At 43.5% G+C, this 18,366-nt stretch overlaps 1 protein-coding gene and 1 non-coding gene across 15 annotated transcripts in view; one reads left to right on the top strand and one right to left on the bottom strand.

The window, feature by feature from the left end:
• Positions 1–18,366, bottom strand: part of dtnba (dystrobrevin, beta a) — a 705,977-nt gene that overhangs the window by 523,652 nt on the left and 163,959 nt on the right. The gene's annotated exons all lie outside the window — the stretch shown is intronic.
• On the top strand, positions 4,863–4,934 carry trnaa-ugc. The gene has a single exon. It is a non-coding gene; the product is annotated as a tRNA-Ala (tRNA).

Genomic DNA, 18,366 nt, shown 5'->3' with positions numbered 1-18,366 from the left:
CGGGACTCTGACATCCTGAGCATGTGGACGGCCCAACAGATTTGGTTTTGAATGATCATAGCCTCAATACTGGTGCTTTAGACTCCTTCAAGGACATTAATGTTAGCCTGTCCTCCCAGCTGATTTAAAGCTAAAATACATTTGAATTTTGCAATGTATTTTAAGCTGAGTTGTTTACAAGTTTCCCTGATGTAATGTTCATCCTTAGAAGCCTCAGCGATTACTTCACTTCAAATGCTTTAACAATGTTTAATGCCTTAGTTGATATATGCAAGCCTCCTGTAAGCTAATTTGAACTATCTCTCTGACAGGTATTGCAGCGAATCAATCACCCACCCTTAAGAGTGCCGTACTGTCAAAAGAAATCCCAAAATGATGTCAGAGGAGATGTGTGCCATGATCCTGCGCTTCAGCATAAGCTGCTGCTTTCGGAGACTGAGGTTGTCACATTAACAATTGATATATCAAAACCCACCCTTTCCCCCCTTCTCTCCAACCTTCCCCTTCTCCCTCTTCCCTCCCTCCTACAAATAGATGGGACCGTTATGTTTAAGTGAGAAAATATATTTTCTTGCAAGCAATTTATAAACATTGAGCAAGTTTAATGTCATTGTTCAGCTGATAAAGTTATACATTAAGTTAAATGTTAATTGGTTTCAAAGTTTTGTATTTATAAAATTATTTTTGTAATATTTGGTTTTGTTAAACTTTACAAGCTTCGACAGATGTCTTACTGAAATATCAGAACACAACATTTAATTCTGAGATAATTATAAATGAATACGATAAGTGAAGTCAACAGGGCAGAAACATATTTAACATGGTAGCACACTGGTTAGCACTGCTGCCCCACATCACCAGGGACCTGTGTTCAATTTGGACTGTCAGTGACTGTGTGGTGTTTATACATTCTCCCTGGGTCTGCATGTGTTTCCTAGAACCATGGAATAGAGCCACAGAATTCTTACAGTGCAGAAAGAGGCCATTCAGCCCATCAAGTCTGACCAACCCTCTGAAAGAATACCCTACCCGGGCCCACTCCCCCACCCTATCTCTGGAACCTAACCTGTACATCCCTAGGGAGACAACATAGCATGGCCAATCCACTTAACCTGTACATCTTTGGACCTTGGGAAGAAACCAGAGCTCCTGGAGGAAACCCACACAATATGGGGAGAGCGTACAATGTGTACATAGTCACCCAAGGCCGGAACTGAACCCAGGCCCCTGGTGCTGTGAGACACCAGTGCTAACCATGTGCCACCGCCGTTTCTTCCGGGTACTTTGGTTTCCTCCCACAGTCCATAGATGTGAAGGTTAGATGGATTGGCCTTGCTAAATTGTTCCTTAGTGTCCAACGGTTAGGTGGGGTTTAGGGGTAGGGTATGGGCCTGGGTAGGGTGCTCTTTCGGAGTGGCAGTGTAGACATGATGGGACCGAATAGCATTTTTGTGCACTGCAGTGATTCTATAAACACCAATAAAAAATCGGATGTTACAAGGACAGCAAAAAGCCCTGGGGCGCTTTTAAAATGTTATGTCCGTAGTCGAAATTAAAACATACAAGCATTTTTAAGCAGGTCATATGTAAAATTATATAACATAGTACAAATTTGAAAAGTTTCACAGATTTAAAGCATATAGCCAAACCTATGTTTACGGTTGCACAGTAGTTAGCACTGTTGCTTCACAACGCCAGGAACCCGGGTTCGATTCCCGGCTTGGGTCACTGTCTGTACAGAGTCTGCACGTTGTCCCCGTGTCTACGTGGGTTTCCTCCTGATTCTCTGGTTTTCTCCCATAAAATTCCCGAAAGACGTGCTTGTTAGGTGATTTGGACATTCTGAATTCTCCCTCTGTGACCCGAGCAGGCGCCAGAATGTGGCGACTAGGGGATTTTCACAGTAACTTCATTGCAGAGTTAATGTAAGCCTACTTGTGACACTAATAAAGATTATTAGATTATTATAAATAATCCCCATTAATCATAAAAAAACTAAAAATTACTTTAATAGAATCATCAATAGTCATGCCTGTTTAAAAGGAAGAGCAGAACAAAACTGTTGAAAAAACATCTACAATGTTAAAAACATTGTTATTTTCTATCTATATCGACTGATAAATGCCTGCCCTCAATCGGCATTCCCAAGGTGGCCGTGTCTTAAGGGGGCGGGGCTGCAGTCCTCCTGCACCGCGCTGGAGCCTGCACAGACCGGGGCGCTGGAGGCCCGAAGCTGCCGAAGCGAAAGGAAGGTTCATCGCATCATCAGAGCGCAGGTAAGTGCGCACATTTCTCTATTTAAAACCAGTGGTCCATGGTTTCCTGCTGCGAGCTGCAAGTTACAGGTTAGTAACACCATCACTTCAAGTTTACTTCAAGTGTGTTATTTCTGCCTGAAATTTGAAGGCGCCTTGTTCGAAGGTTTTAGCTGCTTCAAGCACAAGCCGACAACATATACAACATTGTGCAACAGCACAATTTTCCTCCGCAAGCCAGCCAGCATCTGAGTCCATCCAGAAGCAATGTCCACATTTAAATAATGATGTTCCTTTGATGGGAAAATACAGTGCTGAATCAAAATGGAAATCTGTTGACGAAGCATATTGTGTGCGTGTGACAGATATGTAGCATGTAAATATTAATCTAATGTTCCTGAATAAATAAGTTTATGTTTTGCTTTAAATCAGTGAACAAAAATATTGATATCACTGAACTGTCAATGAGACTGTTTAAATAAAGAGTAATAAAATCCACAGTAATAACATAAACAAGTGAATCTTATTGAAAACCTTTTTTCCACAGAGGATAGAAATTTGTGGAGTATAGAAGGCATTTTTGCTTACCTAGCAAAGTTAAAATAAAAGCTCCAACATCTATTATAACAGTTAAAGAATAAATTAAACTGAACTCAGAGTTAAGTACAACTTAACTCTCATTTTCACAGATGCTGACAGACCTATTATTCTTTTGAATTTCCAGAATTTGCTGTTCTTTTTCTTTTTACAAGAGCCACTGTGCGGCACTAAATTACAACTTCTGGAATTAACATGGACTGCTGGAAAGAACATTTTAAAATCATTTTACAGCCAAATTCTACGAAAGTCTACAGTTTTTCGCAATCAGCAACTAAAGAGCAAAGAAACAGGGCACGGAGGAGTGAAAAATTCCACAGCATCAGACACACAATAAAGACCGAGGTGCAGGGGCGGTTTGGCTTTGTTCCCTGTGCTGCCACGGTGAATGCTTGGTCACATTCTGCAAGTCCAAGACTCACAACAGTACCAACAAACATTGATTTCCTTTGGACAAAAGTTTTAAAAGATACTGGGTGCAATTCTCCCAAAAGATTTCCAAGTGTGGCCTCTCGCAGGAAAAACAGCGTGATTCCCTCTGGGTGGTTTGGTGTGATTCTGATCACAATCCACCCACACTTAGACAATTCTTTGGAGGTTGGGATGATTTGCGCTGAGAAAGAAATGTGTGGGACCTAAAGACGCCTGCAAGACTGGCCCCTCCGAGATCGGAGGTACATTTTTAAAGGGTGCGCTGACCACAAAATAGCACCCACACCCCACCCCAGGTGAGTGACACCCCGCCATGGGGTCACCAAAGGCCCCAACCCCCCCTTTCAGTCCTCCCCCTCAGTCACTGCCCCGTTCAGGTCCCACCAGTTAGCAGTGCCAAGATGGCCCTGGTGCAACCAGATTGTCACAGCCAAGGAGACCAGTAGTGATTTCCGCCGACTTCACGTGGCGTCAGTGGGTGGGACAATCAAAGAGGTCCAGTGAATTTGGCTTTAAGCCAATTCTGTAAATTTAAGTTACAATTTAAATATGCTCATCTGGTTGACACCCAGCGAGGGCATGAACTAGATTACGTTGCTGGCCGGGGTTGGGGAGAATCTCATCGCACTTGGCCCTATCGCGAGAATGTCCGGCCATAACGTGATTTGTGTCTGCGCGTGCGGGCAGGAGAATCGTCCCCACTATTTACTATTGCCTTACTAATATTACACCAACTGTCAAATTTAACAAAATAAATCCATTATTCCTGAGAAGCAGAAATAAACTAGGAAGAGAATCACTTGCGAGATGAATTATTTGCCACATTGAGAACTGCTTAGTATTTTAGAGAAGCTCACTAAATCAAACCAGTCTATAGTGGGGCATACATCAACTTGTTGTGGGCTGAACACAGTCATTTCTCTGACAGTACAGCAGGGCAAGCAGCCAGAGTTTGTGTACTCTGCACATTAAGTACCGTACTAACACTCTATCCAGTCAAAAAGAGATGTACTGCAAATCCACAGGAGTGCTTTCCTTTATTCAAGCACACAATATTTATTAATCCTTGCTGGCCCTCCTTCACATTTGACATTAACCAAATATGCAACAGTTCACATCAGTAAGTATCCCTGTTTATCATCACTTCAATAATCAAAGTAAATTATAGCACAGAGGGAGGCCATTCAATCCATCCAACCTCCGCAGGTTCTTTGTGAGAAGTTTCCAATTAGCCCCGAACTCTGTTTATTTTCCTTCTCAAGTACATGGAAGCAAACAGGACAGAAATAGTCCATTTGACCCATTATATCATTATCCTAATTCAGCAATTTCTAATCAGATATATCACGATCCCGGGTTAGACCCCAACAGTGGCTAGGATACTGGACCGAAACCCCAAAGGTTAGTTAATTTGAAAGACTGTGCGGAAAGAATGATTTGCTGTAGGAGTGATTGCATGATGAAATAGGTCTTGGTTATTTTTTAAAACAAAACTTTATTGTAACTACAATATCATTCATTTTTATACTTTGCACCAAACAAAGAACAGCTTACAATTATCCCTTAACTCTACTCTACGGGGATGTAGCTCAGTGGTAGAGCGCATGCTTTGCATGTATGAGGCCCCGGGTTCAATCCCCGGCATCTCCACTTTCGGGGCAGCATGGTAGCATGGTGGTTAGCATAAATGCTTCACAGCTCCAGGGTCCCAGGTTCGATTCCCGGCTGGGTCACTGTCTGTGTAGAGTCTGCACGTCCTCCCCCTGTGTGCGTGGGTTTCCTCTGGGTGCTCCAGTTTCCTCCCACGTCCAAAGATGTGCGGGTTAGGTGGATTGGCTATGCTAAATTGCCCGTAGTGTCCTAATAAAAGTGTAAGGTTAAGGGTGGGGTTGTTGGGTTACGGGTATAGGGTGGATACGTGGGTTTGAGTAGGGTGATCATGGCTCGGCACAACATTGAGGGCCGAAGGGCCTGTTCTGTGCTGTACTGTTCTATGTTCTACTGCTCCATTTCCCAATAAACAACCAGAAAAGAAACACACAGCTCGCAATCCAGCGTAAAAATCAGCAAGGCATGGAGTAATACTTGCAGTACAGAACAGATTCTGGCTGCTGTTAGAACTCCTTCAAACTCTGGCTGAATATCTTCAAATAGCTGCTTCAACGAGCTTGTTTCAGTTTCGTCCTTCTCTTCAGACATGACTGCTCTGCTTTTAAAATATTATCACTCTTTCTTTAAACTATCCTACTGGGAAAGAGAACTGCCTTTACATGTGACCCAACAACAAGGAAAGGTTGTCAGATCAGACTTCACTTCCAAAAGCCTTTCTTCAAACCTCTCTCCACAGCTTCTCAAAATGTCTCTCTGCTTTCCTTGGCTCTACCCAGTAATGACCTCATCTCCCCAAGCTAAAAAAAACAAATTCTCTCTGCAGGCTGCAAAGAACTTTAACTTCTCAGGGACTTCCCAGGCAACCAATAGGCACTAGCCCAGACTGAAAAACACATGGAGCGGGATTCTCTAATCCCGCAGAAGAGTGTCCACACCATCGTAAACGCCGTCGCATTTAACGGCGGCATGAACGGGCCAACCCCACACCTAATTCTGGCCCACAAAACGGGCCAGCACGGCACTGGAGCGGTTCGCGCCACTCCAGCTGCTGATCCCGGCTTGAACTGGGCGCCGCGGGATCCGCACATGTGCAGTGGCATCAGCGCCAATGCGCGCACGTGCAGTGCCTTCCTTCAATGCACCGGCCCCGATACAACATGGCGCAGGGCTACAGGGACCGACGTGGAAGAAACGAAGCCCCCAGCCAGAGAGGCCGGCCGCCGATCGGTGCGCCCCGATCGCAGGCCAGGCCACATCGGAGGCCCCCCACCCCGGGGTCGGACCCCCCCTCCTCCCCCACACCTTTGACTCCGAGTTCCCGTCGGCTGAGAGCAGGTGTGGACGGCGCCGGTTGGACTCAACGTTTTCACTACGGCCGCTCAGCCCATCCCGGGCCGAGAATCTGCGGGCTGGCCATGTAGAGCGGCCCACAACCAGCGCCACGCCAACCACGCAGGCGGCGATTCTCCGCTCTGCCGAGAATCACGTGCCGGCGTGGCGTGATTCGCGCCGGTCACGGGAATTCTCCGGCCCGGCACCGGTTGAGAGAATCCCGCCCATGACTTTCCTGGTGACCTAATATCTCATGGAAAGAATAAAGAAAAAAAAGACTGATGCAGAACTTGGAAAGGGAGGAGGAATATGTTGCTGTCATGGTCCATGTTGGAATCAATAATGTATGGAAGTGAAGAGGGTCTGCTAAGGGAATGTCAAAAAGTTGGAACCAAATTAAAAACCTAAAGGGCATTCATCTGAAAATTAACACATGAACTACGGGCTAACTGGCACAGGGATAGGAGAGATCAGGAAGTTGAATGCACAGCTGAAAGATTGGGACCAGGAAGTGTATAGCTGGAACAGGCTCCGCATGAATCAGTACCCTATCAGAAAAGATAATTGGGTTATCATTTGGACTTTAAATTAGTAAGTTGCGGGCTGGAGCCTTGGTGGTTTTGTGTGTGTATGTGTGTGTGTGTGTGGGGGGGGGGGGGGGGGGGGGGGGGACGGGACGGTCCTGAAGAGGGGTAGAAATATTGTACGAGCCTGAAAATCTATCGAGGGATGGGAGGGGAGGTGCAGTAAAATGGTGAGGGAAGGCAGGGATAAGGTACCCTTCACTTTCCCACACTGATGAAATTTTAACAGCAAAGGCAGCGGGTGGCCATAGGCTACTTGAGCCACTTCCCTGAGCAACTAAGAGCCTCGTCTCACCACCACTGGCAGCTCCTGGGAGCAGGCTCTCAACCTTTAACCGGACAGCAGCTCAACAACAATTCACTGTTTGCCAGAGGGGGAAAAGAATGCAGCTAAGAGTCCCATAGACAGCCAACAGTCGGTTATTTCCAGCTTTCACATCCATCGTTGGCGGCCGCTGATGCATTGACTAAATACTAGTCGTTTTGTGCAAGACTCCTTTCTTACCTATATGTTAATGGCCGAATAAAAGAGCGAGCACTTGGGTGGAAACAAAGCCTGAGTAGGTAAGAGAAGTAAATATATGTATTTATAGAATCCCTTACTATTTATATTCCTTGATCATCTAATTTCACAGTTTCTCTTTGCCTTCCTAATGTTGTTTTTGATATCTATCCTAACATTTTCATATTCCTTTCTGTTCTCCTCTTTGTTGAACTTATTTCTTTATTATCCTCTGTATAATTACTGACTCAGTAACCCACTCCAACCCATTTAAAAGAGATGACTGAGGGGGTCACCTGATAAAGGTTTTGAAAATGGAGAGAAGATATTTCAATCACAAGAAGATCAGTACGAAGAGTGATAAATTGAAGACCATTAACAATAAGTTCAACAGGAAATTCAGGAGAAACTGCTTAATCGAGAGATTAGTTAAAATCTGGAAACCCCTACCTTAGGGAGCAGTCATGGCAAATTCCTAGATGCATTTATAGAAAAACTAGATGGAAGGAGAAAGGAATAGAATAAACCAAGCTGGTTTAGCTCACTCAGCTAAATCGCTGGCTTTTAAAGCAGACCAACAGCACGGTTCGATTCCCGTCCCAGCCTCCCCAAACAGGCGCCGGAATGTGGCGACTAGGGGCTTTTCACAGTAACTTCATTTGAAGCCTACTCGTGACAATAAGCGATTTTCATTTCATTTTTCATTTCATTTTTCATTTCATAGAAGGATATTGTGGTGAGGTTATCTGAAGGTGAGTGGGGACTGGTGTGGAGATCAAACAACAGCACAGATCTGGTGAGCTGAATTGCCTGTTTCTGTTCTGTAATTTATGTAATATCATGTTCTGTATTCCTCATCTGAGTTCAATCACCATTCTTAACATGACACTTCAGCAGTCATCCCTAGAAGCTCAGAAGCCATCATGTTCAACACACAATTCAGTTATCTTGATTTGTACCTGTCCTTATTACTTACAATCCCAATCCAAACATCGGATTTGGGGAAAGCGCGAACTGAAATTATTCTGACAACCAGTCTACCACCTGAAACATCAACATTAACCTTTTCTTGCGAATGCTGAAAATCTGAATTAAACAGGAAATGTTAGCAATAGTGTTCCGGTGCTAAAACATGCAATATTTCTGCCATTTTTGATTTTCGTTTCAGGTTTCCAACTTTTGCTTTATTTTTATTTCTAATGTTTAATTCTCTGACACTTCTCTCCCAGGCTTTGTAAAATGTCTGCTCTGCTTAGGATTTCCATTTACCTTCTTCATCATGTTCACCATTACAGTTATTACTGTACTTTCTTCTTTGTAACTGCATGCATGTCAAAATCCATTTTGACAGATAACATGTTCAGCATCTGCTTTCAGCTCTAATTCGTGCTACATTGATTCTGACTGCAAGTCGTTCTCTTGGGTCTATATCTCGCAACCGTACTCCTCTAATCACGGTTTTTACCAATTCATTAGAGGTACTCCTCTTTACCATGCCGCTTGACACAGATTTTTGAAATTGCTCCCTCTCGCAGTTTCAGTTCAATCTACACTATTGCTATCCTGGTCTGCAGTTTCATAAATATGTCGGTCTTAACTCAGTGATGCCAGACTTGCTTCTAAATCAAAAGATGGGAGGAGGTTTAAGCTCCATTTCAAAGACCTGAACATTGGCATGTGTGTGCATTGCTGAGAGAATGCTGCACTGTCGGATTTGCCTCTGCTCCTTTAAGATACCACATTATTATTCAAAGACGAGAAATACTTTCCCAATGTTCTTACCAACACTTCTTCTCAGCACCTGAAATGGAGGATTTGGTCAGTTATGTAATTCATGTTTGTGGGAGATGGCTATACACAAATTGGCTGCTGTGTTTCTTTGATTACACCGCTGACTACACTTCATTTGCTTCAAAGCACTTTAGGATGTCCTGACATTGTTATATAAATGCAAATATTTCTCTTTGTTCCACCATTATTGGAATGGGAAAATCTTTCATTTCAGTTGTATAGAAAGAAGTGCAACCAAATTCTGGATGCCAGTCAATTCTTTGATCTCTCCTCCCCTTCACTGCCTTCACATTCTATTTTTTCTTCCCACCTGCTCCTCTCTGGAGAACTTCTTTTCAGTAAAAAAAGTTCTCAACATCATCTCCAACCTTCTCCGCCCTGATCCTGAGGAATCTGGGCTCAGCATAATTGTTAACCTCAGAGCCAACTCCTCCATAAAGAACAACTTTCAATGATATAGAACTCAAAGCTTTGTTTGATACCAAGCTCTGTCTGCCAAGTTTATCACTTGGTCCTCTTGAATATTCAACCCATTCTCCCATCTAACACATTCCTAAACCTCCAGGATCTCCTCTTTGGGGCTCATTGCATTACTCAATCTTTCTGTTGAGAACAACTACAGCAAGCTCTTTACTTCTATCTCTCTTTTATTTGTTGTGATCCTAATGCCAATTTGAAGTTAGCTGTGCTGAAATGATCTGTACCTGAGCAACTCAACTACTTGGCTCCTCTTCCAACTTCTATCTGGTCTATGACCTCACCATCCAGAGTCAAAATATAATTTCTCAGACTGCAACGATCTAATCACTTGGATAGTTCTCCACCCAGCACCTTCTCAATATTTCCAAACAGGCCTGCCCTTGAAGATCCCTTATCGCAGTTTTCTCATCTCCAAGCAAATTGGTTTCCTCTGATCTTGAATTTGTTCTCTCACCCTCATTAAGTTTTATTCACCTACATTTCCAATAATTCTGATATTTGATATTACTTTGATAATTTCAGTTTCTTTTGCACAAATAACCCTCCATTAATATGGCCTTAGAATGCCTTTTATATCTGCAGCTGTCACCAGGATAGTTCTTTATCCTTGGGTGTCATTCTTCAGCATCAAACTTGTTTCACTCTGGACTGATTATCTTAATTTAATGCACATCCTCCAAAATAAACAGAATCTTAATGTATCCAAAAATCCAGCTTTGAATACACTTTCATAGGATATAAATGAAGCATCTGCATTCCAGTTCTTTACGGGCCTCTGCCCTGACCTGTACCTCCATTACGTTGCTGGTTTTAGTATGAATTCCTATTTTTACTTCACTGATTTTGCTTTCCACTTCTCACCTCCTCTCTGGACAATTCTTTCCCCTTTGTGATGTTCTTTGTGTTGCTAATACTCAAGTTGGATTCTGGACATAGTGTACACAAAGATCACAAAGCTAAGTTAAATTAACAAAGCTAAATTTTATTACACTACTTATTATACAGTTTGAACACTATTCCTAAGGCTAGCGATATTATAAACTATAATTACAATCTACACTACATTAACACTCACACTATCTCTCCTCCTACTCTCTCTAACCTTCTCCTGCCTTCTCTCAGAAGTCTGAGAGGCATTCCTTTTTATAGGTCTGCTCCCCAGATCCATCTGGTGGTAGGATGAAATATTACATTAACTCTTAATGTGCTAGACATTATACATAATGTCACACCCTTCAGCCGTTCCACCACCCAGTCTCCCACCTAAGCATCTACTACCAGCCCAATTACTGCAACAACCTAGATTCTGCACCTTCACATCCTGCTTTCTGAAAGAAAAACTGCAGCTCTTTCTCCCAGTATTTTATCACTGACTTTATATTAAAGTGATGCTGATGAACTGAAAGATGTATTTTCTCTTAGTACTTCCAACAGTTTCAGTATTAAATGGAACCAGTTTATTCAAGAGTCTATTGTTAGTCACGGTGGCAAAATGCATATCAGGAATTATTTCAAGACTGTTTATTTATGCATGTCTTTCTTATTCTCCCATCATTTGGATCATAGACTACTTATTTTCAGATACATTTGTCACCCTTTGTCCTCGTGGACATACTGAGCAATGACTTCTCATACTAATGGATTATTTCACTTCATGAATGTGTTATACTTAAAATCTTCCAGTTAGATTAAGTGGCAAAGTGCTTTGGAGAAAAAATAATTAGACTTCACTTAGAAAGCATTTTTCTGGTTGTCGGGTGAAAACTCACTTCAACCCATCAGTCTCATAAATCTATTTGTTCTGCAACACCACTTCAGTAAAATAAATCATTGATTTATCTATAGACAATTCTAGTTTCTGAGGGATTCAGATAACTCGTGCGGGCCCTTCAAAGTATCAACATTGGAACTATTAAACATTTTGATGGAGTAGTATGATGCAAAATCTCTAAATTACATTTTGACGATCCTGAGGGTATGATTTCTCTGAAATGTGAGCTTTGTTTAATACTTTGCTAATTTTGTTCCATGTTGTCACATTAGCTTGAAAAATTACTCATGATCAACACTAATTCAACTATATAGGAGTCCCCTGCAGACCTGTCAGTACAGGTACAGCAGAAGATGATCTCCATAATCTAATTATATTACTTGACTGAATTTATTTAACCCATGCCCTCAACTTTATTACATACACCCAAGTCTTGCAGTCGCAGAGTTTTTCAAATAAATGTGTCATTAAATTAACTGGCAAATTTAATTTTGACAATAATTGGCCTAGCTCAAAATCAGGAACAGCCCCAAGTAAAATATTTCCTACCAACTAGTGTTTAGAAAATATAGTACCCAAAAAGACGGGGCAAGATTTTGTTGACAACATATTTGTGGCATGAACCTTAATATTAAGCAAAGTCACGAGCACTATGGACTTAAATTAAAAGAAAAAATCAGTTTAACAGCTTACAGCAGAGGTTAGAAGAATGAATATTAATGATCTAGTTGTAAATCTACTTACTGAGCTTTTTTTTGTCTATTTGGAAACACCATTATGGTCATAAATATTTTAGAAAAACATAAATCAATCCAAGAGTCGGTAAATAACTACTCCTTTACCACTTCAGACATTGCAGAAGTAGTATTGCAAATCCCAAGCATAGCCACGTCATCTTTAAAATTTTAGTCCAGTTTCTTGTTTCAAATCTATGAGGATTTTCATGTCCTTAACTCTGCCCCCCAACCACCACCCCCCCCCCCCCCCCCCCACCACCACCACCACCACCCACCCCCACTGGGAAGATGAAACATCTGCACCACGATTTGACAGACATAAATTATGGTGTTTGTTTAGTGCAGAAAAAATATCCCAGGCCAAAGTTGAAGATTTGATTACTAAGCATTGAAGCAGCGATGCTGCAATCCCATACCAACCAGGAGAGAGCTGCACAGATAAAGCTATAACATTGTAGCCCCAATTCTTCAACCCTCATTCTGAAGTGTGGAATTATCACCCTAGTCCCTGCCTAAACATTTTCACTTGCACACTACACCACTCTATCTGTTCCTTCTAGACCCTTCTGTGCTTTCTCAACTTATTAACTTCCACATTTCTTTTCACTTGCTCTTTTCCTTCATTTCTTCAGCTGAAGGAAACGTCTTCCATCAGCAGCTGACTCAACAATCCTGCTGCCTGCTGGGAAACAGGGAAGATTACAGATGCTTAATCAGCACACTTCAAATTTAGCAGCGTCAGAGGCTTGGGGGAAAAGTATCAATTCCAAACTTGGACTTTTGCAAGAGGCTTGGGCCTTGAAGTAAAACCTTTAATGAAAGCATTAAAACAAGCATTAAAATCTATTCAGTTGCAGTTTGCATGTCTCAGTGAATTTCTCGAATTTATTGGTTAACCAGCCTCCCTGCTGCGTGCCCTGCTCAGCGATGCCAGATACCCCCGGGACATGACACAGGGACAGGACAGCACGGTAGCACAGTGGTTAGCACAGTTGCTTCACAGCTCCAGCATCTCAGGTTTGATTCCCGCTTGGGTCACTTTCTGTGCGGAATCTGCACGTTCTCCCCGTGGTCTGCGTGGGTTTTCTCCGGGTGCTCCGGTTTCCTGCCACAGTCCAAAGATGTGCAGGTTAGGTGGATTAGCCATGCTAAATTGAGTGTCCAAAAAAGCTTGGGTGGGGTTGCTGGATTACAAGGATTTGGTGGGGTGTGGGCTTGGGTAGGGTGCTCGTTCCAAGGGCCGGTGCAGATTCTATAGGCCAAATGGCCTCCTTCTGCACTGTAAATTCTATGAAATCTATGAAAACCTTGGGTCAGAAATCAAACACTGCAATTGTCCTCTTATGAGCCTGTGAAAAATCCCTGGGAAACTGTAGATGAGGTGAACAGTGAACGCCATCCCTTAAGGGCTTCCCAGAAAATATTTGTACATCGTCAAGGGAAGCAATAAGTACGAACATTTTCTTTAGAAATTGATAACTTTGAGTTTCAATGTCCCTGGCCATCACCAGCTGCCAATGATCCCCACAAGCACTGTTTATATACTCACCTACCTCAACTACCCCAACATCATACCACATCCCCAAACCTTTCCCATGAAACTCATGGCTCCATTACGATTGTGCAGAGCATCACCTGAATATCTAGTTGTAATGTCGTAAATAGCCTCTGAGATTTCCGAATGGGACTGAAAACACAGCATCACATCCCAAGAATAGCTGGGCTTTCAGAGCTCAAGTCAAGAATTGGTATTACGCTCGTTGGACAATAAGGCTAACCACAGCTTTAATCAGTTGTTCTGGGCACAGCCTGTGCTCTCTTCCCACTCTTCCATTACTTTACTGTTCAGCCTGTTCCTTTCAGCTTTCCTCAGGGCTTTACAGATTTTTTTCCCGCTCAAATAATGTATATGAAGCTGGAGTGCCCAGCAAAGTGCAACACAGGGACAGGAACTATATTTAACCAGCTAATGCCAACTCCACATTCTCCTGACCATTGTCAATTATCTAGTTTCCTGCCATTGAATCTGTTAAACTGGCACCCACTCAAATGTGTGTAATTGTTTATAATGGTGCAATAAATAGACTAGCTATTCCTACTTTGGGAAATTGCCTTGTCATTTCGAGCTTTTCGTGCTGCAGTCAGAACGAATGAGGGTATGTTGATTAGGAACATGATTGAAGATACATTTGTAATAGGTACTGAAGCTGTAAAAATCCCAAGGCCAATGAACTTCTTAACTGGTTTTCCCAATTGGTTGTCATAGCTTCAGCACTTGTTTGAGGTTTGCTAAAGTTACAGCAGCAAATAAGTGTATCTCCCAAGCAAGTTCCCACTACATGCTGCTCTTTCACTTACCCCTTGATAGTTATTACAAAACCTGCCATTTTTGTAAGTATATATTTTTTTAATTGTTCATTGGAAGAACTCCACTTCCCCACTCGACACTCAAAGCATCTTCTTTGCTCTGCTCCTCCCAGTACCAATGGCACTTCCTCAGTTCCCCTTCCTTCATTTTCATGCTCCACTTCGAGTTCCTCTCCTGCCTCTTCTCATCATTCTCGTTTTCCCCTTCCTATTTTGTTCTCTTCCTCCATTCATTCCCTAACCTCCCTCTTCCCTCTCACATTCCATTCAAGCATCTGTCCAACCTCTTATTCTGTACCCTTACCTGCCCCTTATGCCGTATCTGTCTACTCCTCATCAATTACTCCATTGTCCTCCCCACACATAGTAAGATATACTGTGCTGGTGACGATGGCCATGATTGGCTGCTTGCTCAGTGTCATCCCACTGGTGTTGCTGTCAAGACACTTAAAAGCCAACCATTTCTCCATCTTCTCCCACATCCTCTAACTCTCCAGTGGTCTGTGACGCTGTTCCATTTCCCCTCTCCATCCAGTCTTTGATCCAGTTCTATTTTTCCCCTCTCCTCCACAGAACATAGAACATACAATGCAGAAGGAGGCCATTCGGCTCATCGAGTCTGCACCGACCCACCTAAGCCCTCACTTTCACCTATCTCCGTAACCAAATAACCCATCCTAACCTTTTTGGTCACTAAGGGCAATTTTTCATGACCAATCCACCTAACCTGCACGTCTTTGGACTGTGGGAGGAAACCGGAGCACCCGGAGGAAACCCACGCAGACACGGGGAGAACGTGCAGACTCCACACAGACAGTGACCCAGCGGGGAATCAAACCTGGGACCCTGGTGCTGTGAAGCCACAGTACTACAGTATCCACTTGTGCCACCGTGCTGACCCTAATTCTGGGCAAAGATGCATACTTTAATTCTTCTTCACATATCCACTTTCCCTTTAAATCTTTAACTCGGCTTTATGTTCTGCTGATCAGCCTTGAACCAAGATTTACTTTCCCTCTTATGTCCCACAACCCTCTCTTTCACCTTCTTTCCTTGGCCTACAGTTCTGCTCAATCTCAGTTCTCCCCATAACCATGTACTACACCCCTTTCAAGACTCTGTTCAAAATAATACCCCAACTTCAAACCTTATTTTAATCCTCATGTGTTAGTAAAACAAAGGTAGCTTTAAAGAATTTATATTTGTTTTGGCAAACATTAGAAATAAGGTAGATTTTTTTAAGTGTGTTTCAGAAGACCATAAGACATAGGAGCAGAATTCGGCCACTCGGCCCATCGAGTCTGCTCCGCCATTCACTCATGGCTGATATTTTCTCATCCCCATTCTCCTGCCTTCTCTCCATAACCCCTGATCCCTTTATTAATCAAGAACCTATCTCCGTCCAAGCGTCCCGACCAGAAGCGACAGCCCCTCAGGGCTCACCTCCCGCCTCACCGGGTAAGTGTGTCTGGAAGGGTAAAACAAATAGTTAAATTCATGCTGGGAAAAGGTGCATGCATGTGTGGAAGTTGGTAAAGTTCCAATTGTGATTCTATTGGGATATAGTGTGAAGGCTGTGTTGTGAAGGCTGTGGTGTGAAGACTACGGTGTGAAGAATAAATAGTAGTAGTTATTGCTCAGCAACGGGAGCCCTTATAAGGTTCAGTTTTAGCTGGAAAAATTGCAGTTGGAGACAGGACACTGGGGAATGAACATCTCTCAACATTTCCAGGAGAAGATGGGTAGGTAAGGGAGTTGCAAAGATGTAGGCTTCCTAACAAATAAGTTACAGTCCAGATAACCAGGGACCAAGGTATTTAACTAAAGAATTCAAGGAAGAGTAAACATCTGACATAAAGAAACTATTGCAGTAATCGAATTTAAAGTGGGACAGCAGACTTCAGGTAAATGAAATGTTTGATGCCATTTTACTAGAGACTATTAATCGAGAATTGAAGCAATTGAGGACAGTTCGTACAGCAGCCAAGACAAAAAAAATCCTAAAGGGCGTGGTGTAAAAGTTGGATACTGGATTCCCTACTCAAAGTGGAGTGGACACTTTCTTTAAAAGGTGTCATTTGGAAAACCTGGACTGGATTTCGTAACACAAACCACAAAGGGAAACCATTATTGTGAGAGCAGATTTTAAAGTGTGCTTCTGGAATGATGTTCGAAAAATCTCATGACAATCATCTGGGGGGAACTCGGAGGAGAAATCCATAGACATTAACTTGGATTTGACCACAGCTATAAATGTGCGTTTAAATAGACGTTGGTCACGGAGACCGCTGTAGCTTAAGATATGCTTTGCCACTCGTGTTAATTACACAATTAAAATCTGTGTAACTGTGAAGTTGAGGGGGGAGTAAAGTATTGTATTACAATCCAATTTTTCCATGTTAATAAATGTTTTTTCTTGCTGATACAACTAATTAACGCTCCTGTAACTCCTTATAATGTATTATAAAGAAAAGTAACAGTTTTTTGAGCCAGGTTTCCATTCTGGGACCTTCCCGCTCAGTTACAACATCAACTGTTATCGTTACACATGCATACCATGGGAGATCAAATGCCATAGTGGAAATGAATGCCTCTCGAAATGTACACACTCTGTGAGGCAGTTTGCATCTACTGTGTTCCACAACAAATGTTAACATAGAATTTACAGTGCAGAAGGAGGCCATTCGGCCCATCGAGTCTGCACCGGCTCCTGGAAAGAGCACCCTACCCAAGGTCAACACCTCCACCCTAGCCCCATAACCCAGTAACCCCACCCAACACTAAGGGCAATTTTGGACACTAAGGGCAATTTATCATGGCCAATCCACCTAACCTGCACATCTTTGGACTGTGGGAGGAAACCGGAGCACCCGGAGGAAACCCACGCACACACGGGGAGGATGTGCAGACTCCGCACAGACAGTGACCCAAGCCAGATTCGAACCTGGGACCCTGGAGCTGTGAAGCAATTGTGCTATCCACAATGCTACCGTGCTGCCTTAACATATTGAGTCTGAAGATATAGGACGTGATTTAACGAACAATTTTTAAATGTCATTTTCCGAGGTTTGGCAGGGTATTTCTCGCCAGCTTTTTTGGTGAAAACCACACCAGTATTTACCTACACTTCGTGTGCAATTTAAATAAACAAAAACAGGGCGGGAATCAAGCGGTTGCTCTTGGTGCTTGTTGTGTCGGAAACAACACCGCTATCTAAGAGCACTGCTTTTATTACATGGCCCTCCGTGGGGGACATCCCGCGAGGCTGCACTAAGCCACATACCCTGCACTGCACTGAGGAATTCCTCGGTGCAGGAAGAGATCGGAACACCATTTAAAAATAGCATCCGGATCTCGCGCCCCTCCCCAACTCCCCATCTCACCTGTTGGGGGGTCCGCGAGCGCCCCCGCACCCCACCACATACTGGCAGGCCCAATATCCGGCGTGGGCAAAATGCCAGTCTGGTCATTTGGCACTGCCAGCCTAGCAGTGCCACCTGAGCACCCTGGCACTGCCAGTAGCACCTGGGTGGCACTGTCAGGGTGTCCAGGTGGCAATGCCAGTGTGCCAGGCTGACAGTGTCAAGGTGCCCAGATGACACCAGCAGTGCCAGGCTGCTAGCCTGGCCAAAGGCTAGACCAACCATCCAGGAGTTTCCGATCGCCTGGGGGGCCTTTTCCTCCATTCGCCCCTCCCAAAGTGTAGTTTTTGCCAGGTCCCAGTTGTGGGGTTCAGTGCTGAATGTTACCCGGCTGGGGTCTCCTCAGCGAGGCCGATAGATGCCGGGTGGCCGTTCTATTCGGCGGCAGCATAGCTGAGTGAGCTTTTAAGCTCTTTTAGCTATGGGAGCCTTGCTCCCACCCATGGGCAGTGCAGATTGTGACGTCTCGTTAGATCTCGTGAGCT

This window comes from Scyliorhinus canicula, chromosome 6 (assembly GCF_902713615.1).
Source record: "Scyliorhinus canicula chromosome 6, sScyCan1.1, whole genome shotgun sequence".
NCBI lineage: Eukaryota > Metazoa > Chordata > Chondrichthyes > Carcharhiniformes > Scyliorhinidae > Scyliorhinus > Scyliorhinus canicula.
The sequence above is the reverse complement of the archived record's forward strand: the minus strand, read 5'-3'. Positions and strand labels throughout refer to the sequence as shown.